The sequence below is a fragment of the Schistocerca piceifrons genome, chromosome 1 (assembly GCF_021461385.2).
Source record: "Schistocerca piceifrons isolate TAMUIC-IGC-003096 chromosome 1, iqSchPice1.1, whole genome shotgun sequence".
NCBI classification, from domain to species: Eukaryota; Metazoa; Arthropoda; class Insecta; order Orthoptera; family Acrididae; genus Schistocerca; species Schistocerca piceifrons.
This window is the reverse complement of record NC_060138.1, coordinates 265,641,462-265,662,939: the sequence shown is the minus strand read 5'-3', so window position 1 is coordinate 265,662,939 and position 21,478 is coordinate 265,641,462. Positions and strand designations below refer to the sequence as shown.

The following is a 21,478-nucleotide window of genomic DNA, read 5'->3' as shown; positions in this document are numbered from 1 at the left end:
CAAGATGGAGTTCCGCTGCTATGGCCAATGGCCGTTCGCAAGTCCCTGGACAGGAAATTTCCCATTCATTGGATCGGACGCGGAGGACCCATTGCCTGGCCACCATGTTCACCCGACATTACGCCGCTTGATTCATTCATGTGGGGATCCGTGAAGAACCGCGTGTATGCGACCAAAGTGGACGATATTGGAATGATATTAATACCTTCAGCTACTAAAGGGGAACGGGTGAAAATGTGTGCCCCGAACGGGACTCGAACCCGGGATCTCCTGCTTACATGGCAGACGCTCTATCCATCTGAGCCACCGAGGGCACAGAGGATAGTGCGACTGCAGCGACTATCTCGCGCACGCCTCCCGCGAGACCCACATTCTCATCTTGTATGTCCACACACTACATTCGTAGTGTCCCACCCCAGCACACTCGTTACTCGTGGAAGACATTCTTACCAAGTCCCGTAAGAGTTCGGGGAATATGTGTGCATCCGCACAGAAGAGGAAGGTCACGGCCGGTGTTGCCAGAACTACATACTTATATGGATACGGTGTCTGTTCCGCAAGGAAGAACGGTCCACAATCTTGTCGTGCATTAGTCCGCACCAGACGTTTAGTTTAGGGCTATCACGAACATGTTCACTGACAATATCCGAAAGAACAGACACCATTGATGACCTGCAGCTATGTAGAACGAAATTAGAATGATATTAATATCTTCAGCTGCTAACGGGTGTTAATATATATCAACGGGGACAGCTGAAAAAGTGTACCTCGACCGGGACTCGAACCCGCGATCTCCTGCTTACATGGCAGACGTTCTATCCATCTAAGCCACCGAGGGCAGAGAGGCTAGCGCGACTGCAGGGACTATCTCGCGCACGCCTCCCGCGAGACTCACATTCTCACCTTGTATGTCCACACACCACATTCGTAGTGTCCCACCCCAAAACACTCATTACTCGTGGAAGACAATCTTACCAAGTCCCGTAAGAGTTCGGGGAATATGTGTGCATCCGCACAGAAGAAGAAGGTCATGGCCGGTGTTGCCAGAACTATATCCTTATATGGATATAGTGTCTGTTCTTTCAACAGACACCGTATCCATATAAGTATATAGTTCTGGCAACACCGCATATAAGTATAAAGTGGACGATATTCCTACGTTGCGACATCGTATCACTAATGCGATTGCAACAATAACAGAGGAAATGTTACAAAGAATTTGGCAAGAAATTGAAAACAGACTCGATATTCTTCGTGCTACAAATGGTCACATGTAGAGGTGTATTAAAAGCGTGTGACGAGGGCCTTCCGTCGGTTAGACCGTTCGCCTGGTGCAAGTCTTTCGATTTGACGCCACTTCGGCAGCTTGCGCCTCGGTGGGGATGAAATGATGATGATGACAACACAACATCCAGTCCCTGAGCGAAGAAAATCTCCGACCCAGCCGGGAATCGAACCCGAGCCCGTAGGATTGACAGTTTGCAGCGCTGACCACTCAGCTACCGGGGGCGGACTAGAGGTGTATTGATGATACGTAAATAAATTCTTTGAGATGCTCTACAATGTGGTGCATTTTTCAGTGTCGTATCTACTGTTTTTTTTTTCCTGGGCCTTTGAAATCAGGGAGGTTTGAGTGGGACACCCTGTACTATGGACGACTGCTTTATTGTTTACAGTTGTTTACAAGCCTCCGAACAAACGCTAAGGGTACAGTACTATAAAAACCAAAGACGCCAAGATTATAAAAGATAGAATGAATGCGAGGTATGAGAGCGGCTGTGACGGACGGCGACCGGAAGCGGTGGAGCCCCGCACTTCCGGCCGCGGCAGCACGTATCGTCCGCCTTCCGTCCGCGACATTCCACCGTCTCGACTGCAACGGAACGCTCCGGCCCGCCAACCCAGTCTGTTGACGCTCGCTTCCGCCTGGACGTTAGTTTCCGGACGACGCTAGGCACTGGGTCACCCCGAAATAATTCAGGGCTGGAGGCACCTGAGTGACCTCAGAGGTGTTGCGTCACGCCAGCAACATCAGTGGTTTTAGAAGAATTGACATATTTTCAACCGGTAGCATGCCATCTTATTATAAATGATCATATAACAATTTATTACCTAAAGATCGCCTAATTTCTACAAACAATCACATTACTGGTTTCGGCATAACAGTGGCATCTTCAGTAGCGATAATCCACAAACAGGTTAGTCGTTATAATAAAGGGGGTCCCAGGAAGAAAATATCAATATCTGGGTGTATAGCAGGTAAGCTCATTTCAAATAAGAAAACCTCATATGGACATAAGCCCTATTCCGAGTGGTTTCCAAGGTAATAAACATTTAATACGCATTCGTTTCTGGGCTAGTGGCGCACACGTATGTGCCTTACTCACACAGCTTCTTTTACGTTTTGTTAGGCAACGTACCTCATTACTTTGAATCTCTCTGGTCGAGACGTCTTTCTACCACTAAACTAGCCCACTGAACAGCCAACTATCCATGGTGCGTTGTGAGTGAAGTAGAGCGAGGGACTGAAGGTGTATCAGAGAGAAGCATCGGTTAACTGTGCTTGTACACGCACTGGCTAAAATGCCACACGTCCACACTAATGAAGAATATGCAGATACAGTGTACGAAGACGCGGCTACTTTCTGCAGGTATCAATGTCAAACGAGCACCTGTATCCTGAACATCACATGTGGAAAAGTTGCACCCATTTCACAAGAAGCGCATCCGCAATCTTCATATTGCTGACAAAGACACACGACTGAAATTTTTTCACTGGTTAAATGATAATCGCCATTTGCTTCTATTAAATGCTATTCAGTGATGAAGCAGTCGGCCGGAGTGGCTGAGCGGCTCTAGGTGCTACAGTCTGGAAACGCGCGACCGTTACGATCGCAGGTTCGAATCCTGCCTCGGGCATGGATGTGTGTGATGACCTTAGGTTAGTTAGGTTTAAGTAGTTCTAAGCTCTAGGGGATTGATGACCTCAGAAGTCCCACGGTGCTCAGAGCCATTTGAACCATTTGAGACATTTGATGAAGCCACATTTACGTGGAATGGAATCAATAACGTCTAAATCATACTCCACAAGTCACCTAATAGGGTGTGGCGGAGAGTACTTTCGGTACCACTATCCGATTCCTTTAATCCTGCTCCACTCGCCAATAGTGCGTGGGAGGAAAGATTGTCGGTAAGCCTCTATATTGTCTCTAATTTCTCGAATTTTCTCCTCGTAGTCAACACGTGAGGTGTATATGGGGAGAACTAATATGTTGTCCGACTCCTCCTGAAAAATGCTGTTTCTAAATTTCAATAGTAAACCTCTCCGTGAAGCAAAGCCTCTCTTGTAACATCTGCCAGTGGAGTTTGTTCAGCATCTCCGTAACGCTCTCTCGCCAGCTAAACGATCCCGTGAAGAAAAGCGCCGTTCTTCGTAGGATCTTCTCTATCAGTCTTGCCTGATGGGAATCCCAGATAGATGAACAATACTCAAGAAAAGGGCGAACAAGCGCCATATAAGCCACTTCTTTCGTGGATGAGTTACATGTCCTTAAGATTCTTCCGATGAATATGAATCTGGTGACTCCTTTTCCAACTATCTCTTTGGTATGGTCATTCCACTTAAGGTCGCTCTGGATAGTTACGCCTAGATATTTTACAGCAGACGTTGTCTCCAGCTGTTTGTCATCAATAGTGCAATTGTACAGTAGTGGATTTCTTTTCCTATGTATACGCAATATTTTACATTTATTTACGTTCAGAGTCAACTGCCAGAGTCTGCTCCATTCATCCATCAATTCTCTGCCGGTCGTTCTGCAAATTCTTACTATTTTCTGGCGTTGCTACTTTGGTGTGAACAACTGCATCATCTGCGAATAGCCTTAAAGAGCGTCCGACGCGTTCTACTAGATCATATACACTCCTGGAAATGGAAAAAAGAACACATTGACACCGGTGTGTCAGACCCACCATACTTGTTCCGGACACTGCGAGAGGGCTGTACAAGCAATGATCACACGCACGGCACAGCGGACACACCAGGAACCGCGGTGTTGGCCGTCGAATGGCGCTAGCTGCGCAGCATTTGTGCACCGCCGCCGTCAGTGTCAGCCAGTTTGCCGTGGCATACGGAGCTCCATCGCAGTCTTTAACACTGGTAGCATGCCGCGACAGCGTGGACGTGAACCGTATGTGTAGTTGACGGACTTTGAGCGAGGGCGTATAGTGGGCATGCGGGAGGCCGGGTGGACGTACCGCCGAATTGCTCAACACGTGGGGCGTGAGGTCTCCACAGTACATCGATGTTGTCGCCAGTGGTCGGCGGAAGGTGCACGTGCCCGTCGACCTGGGACCGGACCGCAGCGACGCACGGATGCACGCCAAGACCGTAGGATCCTACGCAGTGCCGTAGGGGACCGCACCGCCACTTCCCAGCAAATTAGGGACACTGTTGCTCCTGGGGTATCGGCGAGGATCATTCGCAACCGTCTCCATGAAGCTGGGCTACGGTCCCGCACACCGTTAGGCCGTCTTCCGCTCACGCCCCAACATCGTGCAGCCCGCCTCCAGTGGTGTCGCGACAGGCGTGAATGGAGGGACGAATGGAGACGTGTCGTCTTCAGCGATGAGAGTCGCTTCTGCCTTGGTGCCAATGATGGTCGTATGCGTGTTTGGCGCCGTGCAGGTGAGCGCCACAATCAGGACTGCATACCACCGAGGCACACAGGGCCAACACCCGGCATCATGGTGTGGGGAGCGATCTCCTACACTGGCCGTACACCACTGGTGATCGTCGAGGGGACACTGAATAGTGCACAGTACATCCAAACCGTCATCGAACCCATCGTTCTACCATTCCTAGACCGGCAAGGGAACTTGCTGTTCCAACAGGACAATGCACGTCCGCATGTATCCCGTGCCACCCAACGTGCTCTAGAAGGTGTAAGTCAACTACCCTGGCAAGCAAGATCTCCGGATCTGTCCCCCATTGAGCATGTTTGGGACTGGATGAAGCGTCGTCTCGCGCGGTCTGCACGTCCAGCACGAACGCTGGTCCAACTGAGGCGCCAGGTGGAAATGGCATGGCAAGCCGTTCCACAGGACTACATCCAGCATCTCTACGATCGTCTCCATGGGAGAATAGCAGCCTGCATTGCTGCGAAAGGTGGATATACACTGTACTAGTGCCGACATTGTGCATGCTCTGTTGCCTGTGTCTATGTGCCTGTGGTTCTGTTAGTGTGATCATGTGATGTATTTGACCCCAGGAATGTGTCAATAAAGTTTCCCCTTCCTGGGACAATGAATTCACGGTGTTCTTATTTCAATTTCCAGGAGTGTATATATTGTAAACAGCAACGTTCCTATCGCACTCCCCTGTGGTATTTCGAATATTACCTTTACATCTGTCGATTTAGTTCCGTTAAGAGCGACGTGTTGAGTTCTGTCTGCAAGAAAGTCCTGAATCCAATCGCAGATCTGCTCCGATACTCCGCGTAAGTTCGTATTTTTTCATTAAACGGCAATGCGGGACGATGTCAAACGCCTTACTGAAATGAAGGAACACGGTATCAACCTGAGCGCCGTTTTCCACTACGCTGAGGATCTCATGGAGGAACAGAGCGAGCAGGGTTTCGCAGGATCTCTGTTTGCGGAATCCCTGTTGATTCTTATACAGGAGATGTTCATTTTCCAAGAACGTCATAATTCTTGAGCATAAAATATGTTCCGTAATTCTACAACAGATTGATGCCAACGGTAAGGTCTATAATTGTGTGGATCTGTCTTACGCCCTTTCTTAAAAACGGGAATGACCTGCGCTTGTATCAGTCGTTAGGTACCTTTCGTTGCTCATGCGATCTACGATAAATTACTGCTGGAAGGGAAGCAAGTTCTTTCGCACAATCTTTACAGAATCTTATAGGTATCTCATCTGGTCCTGAAGCCTTTCCACTACTAAGCGATTGTTGCGGCTTTTCAATTCCGCTATCGGTTATCTCAATATCTGCCATTTCGACGTTCGCACGACGATTGAAAGGAGGGACAGTGTTACGATCTTCCGCGGTGAAACGACTTCGGAAGGCCGAATTCAGTATTTCGGCTTTCTCTCTGTTACCTTCCGTTTCGGTGCAGGTGTGGTCGCCGAGAGGATGAATAGATGATTTTGACCCACTTACTGATTTTACATACGTCCAAAATCTCTTGGGGTCCATACTCAGGTCAGTTGACAACGTCTTACTTTCAAATCATTGAATGCTTCTCTCATTGCTCTCCTTACGCTCATTTTCGCCTCGTTCAGATTTTGTTTGTCAGCTAGGTTTTTACTTCTCTTGAATCTGAGATGAAGTGCTCTTTGTTTACGTAGCGCTTTTCTAACACGGCTATTAAACTGTGGTGGTTCTCTCCCATCCCTTAAAACCTTACTCGGAACATACTTGTATAGGGCATATTGAACGATGTCTTTGAATTTTTTCCATGTATTCTCCACATCTTCGTCCTCATCACCGAATATTTTATGCTGACTGCTGAGATATTCTGAAATTTGTATCCTGTCACCCTTGCTGAGCAAATATATTTTCCTGCCTTTCTTAACATTCCTTGTAGGACCCGTCGTCATAGATGCAGTCACAGCCTTATGATCACTAATACCTTCTTCTACTTCTTCTACGTTAACTGATTCGATAAGTCCAGGTCTGTTTCTTGCCAGGCGGTCTAAGACGTTACCCTCACGAGTTGGTTCTCTATCTGCACAAGGTAATTCTCGGACAAGACATTCAGAACAATGCCATACGATTCCCTGTCTCTGGCACTAGTTTTGATGGTATAGCACTTCCAGTCTATATCTGGAAAGTTGAAGTCACCCCTATTACAACGGCTTGATCAAGAAAATTGCTAACAAATATATAATCATCAATGGTCGCAGGAAAATACAGACATTACAGTGGGAACAAATTTCCAAGTTCGTTTATCGACCAGTGTTTGGTGTGGCATGATCGCTAACGCTTGATAGGTCCAGTTATTTTAGAAGACCGAATGGCAGAACAATTACTAGAGTTTTTTGAAAAAATTCATTTGTTGCACACCTTGTGGACTTTCCTTTGGTCGAACAGACTGCAGTATACTTCCAGCAAGACAGAGCGCCTGCACATTTTTCCAGATGTGTGAGGGAACATCTCAACCACAATTACCCTAATCGCTCGATTCGTCGTGTTAGTCCTATTAACTGGCCACCAAGATCGCCAAACCTTACACTATCAGATTTCTATTTATGGAGTTTGATGTCTGACAGCCTGAGGAGCACAAACGGGAACTGAATACGCGAGATGAACAGCTTGATCGCATCACGGACGCTGCTGCCCTCATTAACGAACGTACAGAGGCACTCAAACAATACGGTCTCCGGAGTGTGCACAAATGCACTGAAGTTGACAGCCAGCTTTTCGCGGAGGGCCTGGGTTCGATTCTGAAATTTCCAGGGATTTTTCCTTGGTGGGAGGACCAATATGGGGTGCACTCAGCCTTGTGAGGCAACTGAGGAGGTGCTTCATTGAGAACTAGCGGCTCCACGGTCAAGAAAGCCGATCGGGAGAGAGGTGTACTGACCCCATGTCGTTCCATACTGCATCCGATGACCTCATTGGCATAGGAGACACGGCAGTCGATGTCCAGATTGTCCCATCTGGGCCAGAACACGGACCATTGCGTTGTTCGATAATTATCTACGGCCACGTGACTTGTTTATAATATATAGTTATATATACAAACTATCCTTCTGGTTCATTCCATCTGTTAGTGAAAACCGTATGAAAATCCCTACAGTAGTTCCTGAGATTAGCCTTTACATACAGACAAAAGAACTTGGATTAATTGTCATATCTGAATATGGCTTCATTTGCTGAAATCGATAATTTGAATATTTTTAGTAATTAGTTGATATTGACATGACGAATTTTTATATGAACAACAGCGGTATAAAGAGAGGGAACATTATGTGAAAAGCAACGATTGATCAGTCGACATTGTACCAGAAAGGTCCAGAGAACGAAATTGAAAACCGTATGTGGACACAGTGATGCAGAGACTACGAGCACCATATGCAGTTATAGAGAATGGCTCTCGCCGAATGTCTCTAAACGATTTCAGTATTGGTAGTCTAACAAGGGGGCATACCTCTCTCATGTGAACTCTTTATGTTCAATTTCAGAACTAAATGTAACAATAATTTCACTTTCCCCCGCAGTATAACAATACTTCACCACATAAAACTAATGCGATCAGAGCATTGTCCTTCATACGACTTCAGGAAGCATAAATAACCATGTAAATACGTCATAAAAATAAGACTATACTGAACGCAAATTCACTGGGAATTTCGTAATCTAGGACTAAGATCATTTCATGATGTTTCCGGTTCCAAGTGGCGAAAGCCGTTTGTGGCATCGTTTCAGTTGATTCACATTCGATTTATTTTTTGCTGCATACCTTTCTCCATTAGCAAACTACACATTGCTGCGAACCTTGCCATCGTCATAACATCGCAGTGAACTTCAAAAGAAGACATACACATTTTTCCAAAAGAGAGTCTAGAAACAAACAGTTGGACCGTATATGCACTAGGCGTGAGCCTCAGTGGTGACGCTCTTCACCATCCGAGCGGTAATTCTTAAAATTTAATTATAAGTTTTATGCAATTGTGAATATCCCTCTACAGTAATGCACGCAGTTGGAAAAGTATATATTTTACGCAGTTTTAATTAAATGTAGTTTGAAATAAATGTTGTTAGTTTGATTTCAGTGGACTCATGCCATTTTTACACAAACAGCGAAATTAATTAAAATTTTAATTATTTTGTTTTAAAGACAATAATTAATTGTAACAGTTTCCAAAATATACAAAACGAATACCGTTATTTAATATCAAATCCTTAAATATAAGGTTTTGAAAATTGTCAGATAATGGCAATGGAGCAGATTCTTTTCGGATTACACGTATTTTAACGTACGAGATATTAAACAAATGTAGAGAAGATCGTTAGTAATTATTATTACTCTGTTGTACTCATGATCTCCAAACTTGATGGAAATGTTCTTGAAATTAGAATTACAAGTAAAAAAGTTTTGAACAGTGTAATACAGAAGAACAGAACACAGAGAAATTATAATATTGGTCCTAGATGGATAATATTTCTATAAAAAAACGAGAGCAACCGAATAATAAAAGTTAGTAAAGAGTACTGCAGATCTCAAAAACTACTGACATAAAACTTTAACGCATATGATTACTTTGGACCAAAAACCAGGAATTCACAATAAACTACCTCTTTACGTCTTTCATAACGTTGAGAACAGGCTCTACATTATACCTATGGTGTGGGTGTCTATGTTGTTGATAAATCACTGGAAGATATTAAAAATAAGTCAAATAATGCAAGAAATATCTTCGATATTGGCTGCCTACAAACGGTTTCCACAAAACTAGTAAGGATGTTTAGACACGTTGTCAACAAGGCACTGTGCAAGCTGGTGATGGTTCTGTAATCATGTGGGCTGTGTTTTTATGGATTGGATTGGGTCCTCTGAACCAATCACTGACTGGAAATGGTTATGTTTGGCTACTTGGTGACCATTTGCAGCCATTCGTGGACTCCATGCCCAAAACAACGATGTAATTTTCATGGATGGCAGCGTGCCATGTCAACTGGCCACAATTGTGCACATTTGGTTTGAAGAGCATTCTAGACAATTCAGGCGAATGATTTGGTCAGTCATCGAACGTTTATAGGGCATAATGCAGAGGTCATTTTGTGCACAAAATCCTGCACTGGCAACACTTTTACAATTATGGACAGCTATGGAGGCAGCATGGCTCAATATTTCTGCAGACCAGAAACGACTTGTCCATGCCACGTCGAAATGCCACACTACGCCGGGCAAAAGGAGGTCCGACCGACATTAGGTGGTATTCCATGACTTAACGCCACCTCACTGTACAGTACAGTGCGGCCACAGCTGCATTCGGATTCGGTATAATAGTAAGGGCTATGACGAGATCTATGGGTGCCTCTTCCGTTGTAGCGCCAAGCATGTTCAGAGCACATTAAACATGAATGGCTGCAAATGGTCACCAAGTAGCCAAACATAACCATTTCCAGTCAATGATCCGTTCAGAGGACCCAATCCAATCCATAAAAACACAGCCCACATGATCATGAAACCATCACCTGCTTGCACCGTGCCTTGTTGACAACTTGGATCCATGGCTTCGTGGACTCTGCGCCACGCTGGAACCCTACCATCAGCTCTTACGAGCTGAAATCGGGTCTCATTTGACCAGACCACGGGTTTCCAGTCGTCTAGAATCCAACCGATATGTTCACGAGCCCAGAAGAGACGCTGCAGACGATGTCGTGATGTTAGAAAGGCACACGGGTCGGTCGTCTGTTGCCTAGCCCATTAATGCCAAATTTCGCCTCGCTGTCATAACGGGTACGTTCGTCGTACGTTCAACATTCATTGTTGTGGTTATTTCACGCCGTATTGCTTGTCTTCTAGCACTGACAACCCTACGCAAATGCCGCTTTTCTCAGTCGTTAAGTGAAGGCCATCGCCCTCTACGTTGTCCGAGATGAGAGGTAATGCCTGAAATTTGGTATTCTCGGTACTCTGTAGACGCTGTGGACCTCGGAATATTCGGAATATTGAAGTTTCCAACGATTCCTGAAAACGCCGGAAATATTTTCACGTGAGTCACCTGAGTACAGACGACAGCTCCGCAAATGCACCGCCGTTTTATACCCTGTGTATGTGATATTACCGCCCACTGTATACATGCATATCAGTATTCCATGGCTTTTGTGACCTCAGTGTGTTTTTGTAGCCTAGAGGTAGCTCGACGCAGCTCCGTTGCAAATTTTGGAAACTTTCAGCGGCGATAAACACTATGGGAACCGTAAGATCCGTCTGTCGAAAGTATTACGCGTCAAACTAATTGGAGGGTGCTTGCATATTTGCAGAAATTATCTCCGAAGGAAATTTATTTCGAAACACTTACCCATTTACACGTTGCCTATCTCACGGCTTCCAGGGACAACAAAAATGTGATTTCCAATATTTCCTATAATTATTGATAGAATTTAAAGATTCTACTCATTAAGAGATATAAATTTATGTTGAAAACTTATCACAGTAAGAAAAGTATTACAGTTGGAAACGATGTATGTGCCTTGAGAGAGCGTAACTGACTGTGTGCAAAAACTCAGACTACATTAATCCAATATTTGAGAATGAGAGCTCTATGTGACTTGCAACAAACTTTAAACATAATATCATACCTTTATGATACTTATCTTCGCTGACAGTTCCCACAAAATGATGAGAGGAGAAAAGTTTATCGCTTATTATAAACACAGTTCAAGAGATGCGGTGTCGTATATATTGAACTGCGTGATAGTGAAAGTACAGGGCGAAATTCGCTAGAGATGCAGGTGAGGCACGTGTAACAAACACGTGTGAAATATGTTATATACATGCGGAATGTTTTTGACATGAGCATACGCAGGCAAAGCCACGGCTACGAATCTCGTCCTGAACCCGTGGATCGATTTAGACGAAATTTGATACACATGTTAGTTCGGATCTGGAAAGAAATACGAACCACCACCTTTCCATTGAGGAAGGGTGATAACGTGGAGAGAAGATTTGGACAGAGAGAGATGGGAAAGGACATGGACACAAACAGGGGGGGGGGGGGGAGGGTGAAGAAGGGCAGAGAGGGGGAGGGGGAAATGGACAGATGTAGGTGAGAGGAGGGGATGGACAGAGTCAAATAGGAGGTAGGGATTGACAGAGAGAGAGGAGTGGGAGCAGATGGTGTGGGAGAGGGGGAGAAGGAAATTGACAGAGAAAGGGAAGAGGAGGAGATAGAGAGAGAGAGAGAGAGAGAGAGAGGGGAGAGGAGCAGATGAGGAGAGAGATGGGAGAGGAGGGGATGGACAGAGACAAATAGGAGGTATGGATTGACAGAGAAAGGAGGGGGTGCAGATGGTGTGGGAGAGGGGGAGCAGGAAATAGACAGAGAAAGGGGAGAGGAGGAGATAGAGAGAGAGAGACAGAGAGAGAAGGAGGGAGGGGGAAATGAACAGCGAGAGGGAGGGCGATTAGATGGATTGATATAAGGTTGAAGTAAATACATACCAGGGAAACGCCAGTTACTCTGCTAGTTCTCGATAAAAGTTAACAGAAATTATTGCCCCTGAAAATCTGTGTATGTGAATCTGGCTGCATATTTCTTATTATTGTGTTACGGAATGTATATACTTTAAATCACTCAGGCACTGTATAAATAAGAAAGACTGGTGTCTTCAGTGTGGAGAGAATCCTGTAACTTCATACAGGTTGTTTTGTTGCACCTAGACAGTGAAATATATATATAACAATAAAATTGAAAATTAAGACCATTACTCTAAAGGAAACTTCACAAAATAATTACCGCGCCCTCAGAGAGTATTTAAAGCGCCTCATTGACCTCTGGAGCTTGGCAGGCAAGTGACATAACCACCGAGTACAAAAGTCTTTCTCTTTGGACTTCAGAAATTCTCACAGCCCATATTCAAGGTCAGCCAGAAACATACCACAGATAGTCACATATGGTGCTTATTTGGGCTATAAAATGTTGTTTCCAGTCTCCCCCTCTCCTCCCTCTCCCCTCCACCCCGTCGTTCCCGTTCTCTCCTTCAATGGCATCCAACGACGTCTTCCTCTTTCCTCGGTCGAAGTAATAGTTGCATGACAGGCGTTTTAAGAACGACAAGGAGTTGATTTTGAGGAAGAAAGTTTCCTAAACAGTCAAAACGCAGATTTCTACAATCAAGGCCTCTGCCAAGCCATGCATTGTTGGAAAAAAGTGTCGTTTTGAAGAAGGAATATATATAGAGGACTAACACTATAACCACATTTAATGGTCGCTGCTTGATTTTTTCGAGCTGTTAATTAAAACTTTAGGACTACTTCCTACAAAATGAATTGCGATTAATGACCACGACACTAACATTAGAGAAATCTAATTATTAAGGGTATTTTAATTTCGTCTTTGCAAGTACAAGAAAGTCTTGTAGTTGCAAAGACGAAATGAAAATACTCTGGTAATTGTAAGCAACTACGGACAATATAGCAACATAAATGAAGAGATACGTGAGCCTGAACAGTGGGGTGCTGACTGCCATTGTTCCCGATTTCATGCTGGAATGGAACAGAAAGGGATACACGCCACTACATACCGCACGGTAGCTTCCGTAGAGTTAAGTATTGCAGCGGGTAGCTTTCGTATTGTAAGTATTGCAGCGTCGACGCAGACAGGTCCACAGCTACAGCTATATTCTGTGAATCACCTTGAAATGAGTGGTGCATCGTAAGCCTCTGAGTGAGTTGTTATTTGCCTAATTTTATGTTGTAGAAATTTTTTACTGCTTCTGGCTGGGTGACTTCTTCGTTCCCAATTGACTATTCACGCAGGGAGAAATCAAATTTGCGCGCAGTCCTCCGTAAATAAGTGAGCGAACATTTGAACAGTTCAGAGCGCTCTACATCCTAAAGAGGATTTCTCATTTCTACGTTTCTTGATTTCTTAAGGTATGGCTCGAATGGACATAGAAATACAATCCCTTCTCAGTGATCAACAGTGAGTGCCGCATCTTGCAGCAGATTCACAACGAAGCTTTTCTTTCCTGACCGACGCACAAATTGCGACATATTAGCGCACTTACAGATCTGTGGTGAGCCTTAAGTGCCAATGGAACTGATGCTGCGCCCCTGGAAAGCTGTAAGAGATACAATGTTAACGCTACCGCATGTCGCCCCGTTTCTCAGCTTTCCACCCACCCTACAGTCTGGAACCGCGCGACCGCTACGGTCGCAGGTTCGAATCCTGCCTCGGGCATGGATGTGTGTGATGTCCTTAGGTTAGTTAGGTTTAAGTAGTTTTAAGTTAAGTCCCATAGTGCTCAGAGCCATTTTTTTTTTCCACGCACCAGCGGCAAATAAAATGTAGTTGATGCATTACGTCAAGACTCATGTATTTGTCATGACTAGTCTTCCCTAAGAGAAAAGTTCTTACAATCCCCAGATTTGAAGTATGGTATCATAGCAGACTTGATCACAGTATTCTGGACTGTCAGTCACCGACACAACGATTGTTATAAAGAATGCTCACGTCAGATTGGTTCCACAAGAGTATTCTTTGACTGAACTATTGCCACACAGATTAACAGATTAGATATCTTTACCGGAAGATATTAGATAAATATACCTTCAGAAAGGGTGTTACGCACAGAATTAAGTGCCACTTTTCCTGGCCACTTAACCAGCTGGCTGCTATGAAAAGCATTATCTCTGAAGAGCACGTACGCGAAAGCTATTCCTCATCCGATATCTGTGAAGGCACCGAATCTGCCATGTTTCAGCTGAGGTCTCCGCTCTCCCCAGTTGTAAGATTGGCGCGGCAATAGCGGAGCAGAGAGTCGTGACGTAGCTGACTCCTTTCGTCGACCATCAGCTTCGTTTCCTTCCTTGTCTATGGTTGGAGCTTTGTATAACCTCCTTGGATTATTGTTGACTGTAAATTTCCTTTTCCAGCGCGGTTTCTACATTTAATGACGTGGCCAAAATCTGCTCATATGGAGGCTATATTTTACAGCCGAGCAAGGCTTTATTTTCCATGATGATCAAGGGAAATAAAAAGAAATAGACAGCCCTATTTACGGACACGGAGAGTTATTGTACTGCCCAGAGGATGTCGGGTCGGAGAAATTACGTGCTGGAGGCAGCGGCTCAGACAGCAGGGCTCTCCCTGACAACCGGCGACGCCACGCGCGTGCAGCGAGCTGCTGACCGCAGCGTGCCAGGGACACGCCCTCCTCCATCACGTCACGGCAGCTGGCGTGATCCCATGGTCTCCGGAGCGGGATAAGGCTGCCCACACACTGACAGCGAGACAGTGTCGTATTCAGTCTACATATTGCCAACATAAGCGCCGATCGCCCGCTTGCTGTGGACCTGCGCCGTAAGCTTCGACTAGGTTAGGTGCCGGATTCCTGATGACAGTACGACGGAATTGGGCTTTATTCATAGACCAGCTGTGTTTTACAGTGTTCATTCATTGCGAAATTACGTCCATACAGAAATATGAGGGGGATTCATCTACATCTACATACTTTGCAAGCCACCGCACGGCGCGTGGCGAAGGGTACCCTTTTCCAAAACTAGTAGTTTCCTTACCTACCCCTCTCGCAGATAGAGCGATAGAAACACGATTATATGCGTCCGTATGAGCCTAATTTCTCGTATCTTATCTTGTGGTCCCTACGCCGAATATTGGCGGCAATAGGATCGTTGCGCTGTCAGCTTCAAATGCCGGTTCTCTAAACTTTCCCATTAGTGATCCTCGAAAGGAATGTCTTCATCCCTCCAGGGATTCCTACTTGAGCTCCCGAAGGGTATCCGTACCACTTGCATGCTGATCGAACCTACTGGTAACATATCTAGCAACTCGCCTCTGAATTGCTTCGGTGTCTTCTTTCAATTCGACTTGGTGCGGATTCCAAACACTCGAGCAGTACTCAAGAACTGGTCGCACTAGCGTCCTATATGAGATCTCCTTTACAGATGAATCACACTTTCCTGGAACTCTACCAAAAAACCGAAGTCGACCATTCGCCTTCCCTACCACGATCCTGATATGATCGTTCCATTTCATATCGTTTCGCAACGTTACGCTCAGATATTTAAACTATGTGACTGTGTAAGGCAGGACACTACTAATGGTGTATCCGACGTTACGAGTTTGTTTTCCTACTCATCCGCATTAATTTACATTTTTGTACGTTAAGAGCCAGCTGCCATTCATCACATCAACTAGAAATTTTGTCTGTGCTACTTTGTATCAGCCACAGTCAGTTATCTTCGACACCTTCCTGTACACCACAGCATCATCAACGAACAATCGCAGACTACTGCCCACCCTGTCCACCAGACAGCAACGGTCCTATCACACTTTCTTGGGGCACTCCTAATACTTCCCCTCTCTCCGATAAAATCTCGCTATCGACGACAACATACTGGGTTCTATTAATAAAAATACCTTCGAGCTAGTCACGTATCTGGGAGCCTATTCCGTATGCATGTACCTTCGTTAACAGCTGTGGTGGGGTACCTTGTCGATGCTTTTCGGAAATCTAGAAATATGGACTCTGCCTGTCGCCCTTCATTCATAGTTCGCAGTATATCATATGAGAAAAGAGCAAACTGGGTTCCGCGCGAGCGATGATTCGTGGACATGAGCTTTATGGTGTCTAGGAAATTTATTATATTCGAACTTAGAATGTTCCATAAATTCTGCAGCATTTTGCAGGTCCGTTCCTTTACCCTCTTATATTCGGTAAGAAATGCAACATTTTTTTTTCTCCGTCAGTTTCGATTGAAAAGTGCGGAATTTCTTGTGGGACAGCGTGGAACATTCGCGCGTCAGCCGCTGTAGCTTCAAGAAGTTTCGACTGTTGGAGGCGCTTTAAGTAGCCTTCAAAATGGCAACTGTAACGGAGGACGTCCGAAGCAGAGAGCTGTCACTGAGTTTCTCTTGGCGGAGAACCAGAGCATCCCAGATATTCACATGCACTTGCAGAATATATAAAGAGATCTGGCAATGAAAAAAAGCGCAGTGAGTCGTTGAACGTGGCTTCTGTCATCATCGCATCGCGCAAACCTGTCCGATCTCTGGCGTGTCGGGCTGCCGCACACAGCCGTGACTCCTACCCTGTTGGAACGTGCGGACACTCTCATTCGATGTGATCGACGGTTTGCGATCAAATACCTCGCTGCTCAACTGAACGTGTCTATTAGTAGCGCTGACACACTCATCCAGCAGTGGGGATACGCAAAAGACAGAGCAACGAAGGACCACCTTTGCGGAATTGACAATTTTTTGTCGAACATCGTCACAGGCGATGAAACATGAATTCATCACTTCTAACTGGAAACAAACTGGCAATTCGTGGAGTGGTGTCACCACCTTTCCTCCGATGAAAAAGTTCAGAGCTACAGCCTCAGCCGGTAAAGTCATGGGGAGTGCATCTTCCATTGGGCCAGACAGATGGAAGTCGTAAGTTACCAGATTCGAGCTGTGGGGTGGATGAGGCAGGACAGAGCAGTAAAGTTTTGAGAGCTCATCTCGAGTGCGCAACTTACGTCAAGTTTTGCGTTGTCATGCAGAAGAAGTTCGTTTGCATTTTTGTGACAACGGTCATACACTTGGTTTCTTCACTTTCCTGAGGGTAGTATGATAAACTTCAGAGTTGGTTGTTGCATCATGAGGGAGAACTTAAACAGAAAATCCCTTTTAGAGTCTCCGCGGGGAGCAGAACGTGGATGATGGAGGGATTATTGATGCAGCAAGACGTTGGTTTCGACGTCGACCAGTATAGTGGTACCTAGCGGGCAAACAGGCCCTCCCAGTAAGGTGGTCTGAGGCCGTACCCATTGAATGGAGATTATGTTGAAAAACAAGGTTTATAGCCAAAAGAGTGGGGAATAATGAATAAAAACAACCTGCTTTCAGGAAAAATGTGTTGTCTCATTTACTGAACGCTCCTCGTTTACTGTGCGCCGAAATTGTAATTTGTGTTTTTGTTCAAACAAAGGGAATGGAAGCGATCTTCTATCATTATTAAGCATTTTTTTTTCTACTCGGTATCCTTCCGCATGAGAGCTCCAAAAAAGGCTCCAGGGTGCTAAATATGCCTTCAAATCACAATATTGGCCCTTTGTTCACTCCGTACATGCGGGCCATTAAAAGTTGTTCAATTAATACACAGAGGAATAGTCTCTTTGCTCGTTAAAGTAGCTACCTTCTACAGAATGTCAATTAAAATTTACAATAAGTCTTGTACACGATGGGCAAAACAAAACTAGCCCGGAAAATATTTCATGCGCCTTAAGACGGACAACACAACTTACATAATCTACCCTCTGGGCACTCCTCACACAGGGCGGATGATGTAAGTTGTATTGTCTATTCAGAGATGTAAAAAATTGTTCTGTGACAGTTTCATTTTGGACACGTTGTGACTTTATAATCGATACAGAATACGACAAGTATGATTAAAAATTTGTGTGTTACATTAAGCAAAACTGGGACAAATTTATATTTTTTCAAACTTCCCTCCTTATGCGCCATATTTGAAAACATTTCGGCCATTTTCTCCTTGGTTTTAGAATTTGTGTTACTCGTCAAATCGATTTGTAGATCTGATCATAGCGGAACCGGAACTGCTCTTGTGGCTGGGTACAGTCAACTTCCGATTGAAATTAGTTCATATTTATTTCTTTTTCTCGTTTTTTCTTTCGTGAGTTATCAGTTCTCTGATTGGTTTAATACAGCCCGCCACGAAGTTCTCTTAAGAACTAACCTATCCACCTCGGAGTAGCACTAGCAACCTGCGTCCTCAATTATTTGCTGGATGTATCCCAATCTCTGTCTTCGTTTACAGTTTTCGCACTCTGCAGTCCCCTATAGTACCATGGAGGTTATTCCAGGATGTCTTAACGCATGTCCTATCATGCTGTTGTTCCTTCTTCTAGCAGCTTTTCCATATGTTCGTTTCTTCACCGATTCTGTGGAGAATCTTCTCATTTCTTATCTTATCCGCCCACCTGATCTTCAGACGCTTGTTCTCTTCTACTCCGGTTTTCCTATTGTCAGTGATTCACTACCATACAATGCTGTGCTCCAGACGTACGTTATCAGAAATTCCTTCCTCTAATTAAGGCCTATATTTGATACCAGTCGAATTCTCTTGGCTAGGAATGCCATTTTTGCTTACGCTAGTCGACTTTTTATGTCATTCTTGTCTCATCCGTCATGGGTTACTTCGCTGTCACGGTAGCAGAAATCCTTATCTTCGTCTATTTCGTAACCACCAATTTTTATGTTAAGTTTGTCACTATTCTGCTAATTCTCATTACATTTGCCTGTTTTCGGTTTACTCTCAGTTCGTTTTCTGTAATCATTAGAACGTTCATTCCATTCAACATATACTGCAATTCTTGTTCAGTTTCACCGAGAATAGCAATGTCATCAGCGAACGGCATCATTAATATCCTTTCACCCTGAATTTTAATCCTGAACCTTTCTTTAATTTCCGTTATGGCTTCTTCGACGTACAGACCAGTAGTGACGAAAAACTGCTTTCCTGTCTTACACCCTTTTTAATTCGAACTTTTCTGTGTCTTCCGATCTTATTATCCGTCTTTGTTCTTGTACACTATGTATATCCCCCATCTTCCCTTCTAACCTATTTTTTTAATTACATTCCTAGGTGATTTATATTGCTGTATCCCTGTCTTTCCTTGAACATTTTCTCCTTTCGTCGATCAATTGACGTATTTCTTCCGTTACCTATGGTTTCTTCGGAACAACCTTCCTTGTGCATATGTCTGACCGTCCAACGCCTGTGAATGCCCTTTTTAGCGAAATCTACTCCTCTCCAACTGAACTGCCTGCTGTGACATTCCTTACCGCAGTGTCCACATCTTTAGGGAACTTCAAACGTGTCTCACCAATCCGTAGAATTTCAGTATCCCACTCCCATCCACAGTTATTCTTTCTGACGACTCTCTGAAACTTCAGTTTGCTCTTCATCGTTACTAAATTGTGGCCCGGGTCTCTATCTGTTCACTGGTACGCCATGCAATCCAATATCTGATTTTGGAATCTCTGTCTGAGCGTGATGTAATCTTCCCGTGTCTTCGGGTCTTTTAGAGGTACACCTCCTCCTCTTGTGACTCTTGAACAGAGTATTCGCAGTTACCATGTGAAATTTATTGCGAAACTCAGTTAGTCTTTCTTATCACTCATTCCAACCGCAAATCCCATATTCTGGCGCACCCCTTTCTTCTGTTCCTTCCCCTACAAGCGCGTTCCAATCCTCCATGATTTTTATTTCCCTTTACATACAGAATTAACCTTTCAGTATCCTCATAGACTTTTTCTCTCTCTTCATTTTCAGCTTGTTGCTAATGTGATAGAACTTATTGACGATAAGAAGGAGAAAACGATGACGATACTGGAGGAAAAGGCGACGGAACGTGCAAGCAAAATGTTGAATCTGAGTGTGTCGATGATGTACTAAGTCTGGAGGCAGGAGGCGATGCTGAGCGTAGTGGAATTCAAGAATCTGACCCAAAGAAGGACAATAAAACTTGACAGAATTAATGTCTCATTGACAATACGGATTAATGTGTTACTAAGCAGGAGTTTGTGCGTTATTAATAAACGATATAAAACATACCAACTTTGTGAATACATCAGAGCTTTTATCGCACGGAACTGACCACAGAAATTGTTCTGTCTATGTGAGCTGTGGCCAGCGCTCTTTGGCATTTTCTCGCAATCGAGTGGTGTCTTATTGCTTCCTGAGTTACTACCATATTGAGTTTCTGACTTGCCTCCATCAGCGGCAGCAGCAGCACTTATCAATACTGGTACAGTTGTACCATCTTTGGTGTGATCGCTATATTTCCGTGTGGTGGTGTGTGTGAGGCAGTCGGTCGGTTGCGACAGAGCAGCGAGGAAGTCTCCGTGGCGCGGGGTCAGGCCAGGGCCGCTGGCGGCGTGCACGCGCGGTCGTATTTTTGAGGCACTAGCTGCGAGAGCTGCGAAGTTCGTCGCCCACCGAACCTGGATACTGGAGTTGAGCAATCAGTTAACCTGTTATGAAACCTCAACTACTGTGACATCTCTTCGTTCATTGCCGGTTGTTGCTTCCTCGGCCGTTCCCGCAAGCAGCAACGTATGGTGTGCTGGAGTCAGCGAAATTTTGCAGCTGTCTTCTTGTATGGTGTTTAACTATTGAATTGATTGTAACTTTTTAGTGAAGTGCACCTGCGGTGTCTTCTGCCTTGTGGCCATTAACTTTCTGGTTACCTGCCCTGGTCATTAGTGTAGTTTTCCGGCAGTGTGTTTTCCTCGCCTTGTTGATGTTGTCCAGCATGGCATGTAGTTCGAGAGCCTTGGTGTTGTTCATATTTTTTTGAGTAGTTATTGTGCCTTGACTGTATTTAGAAGTCGATTGTCAAGACGTAGTGCTGCTGGTATCTTCGTCCTCGCTGATATTTTCGGTTGTCGTGCCGATGGTAGAGTGGAAGGGAATTGATTTAGGGCTGCCTGTCTGACCTAAACTTATATTAGAGCTTCCTCCCCAGGCCGACCCTTGGAACACCTCTGAGCACCGCTGTTCTGTTGCTCTGGATTGTGATTTTCTTTTAGTCTCAAGTACTGTGCGAGACCTTCAGCTGCGTATTAATTTAGTTTGTTTTAATGTTCAGTATGTGGCCTTCAGCCGAACTTCTACGTGAAGTATTTTAATACAAGGCCTTCAGCCGTCTTAAATTAAAATTTGAAAAATCATTTGCAAATTTTCCTCTCTATCTT

At 44.7% G+C, this 21,478-nt stretch overlaps 1 non-coding gene across 1 annotated transcript; it reads right to left on the bottom strand.

Annotated features, from left to right (window-relative positions):
- Positions 1-239: 239 nt before the first annotated feature.
- Trnat-ugu lies at positions 240-314 on the bottom strand. The gene has a single exon. It is a non-coding gene; the product is annotated as a tRNA-Thr (tRNA).
- Between the last annotated feature and the right edge of the window lie 21,164 nt (positions 315-21,478).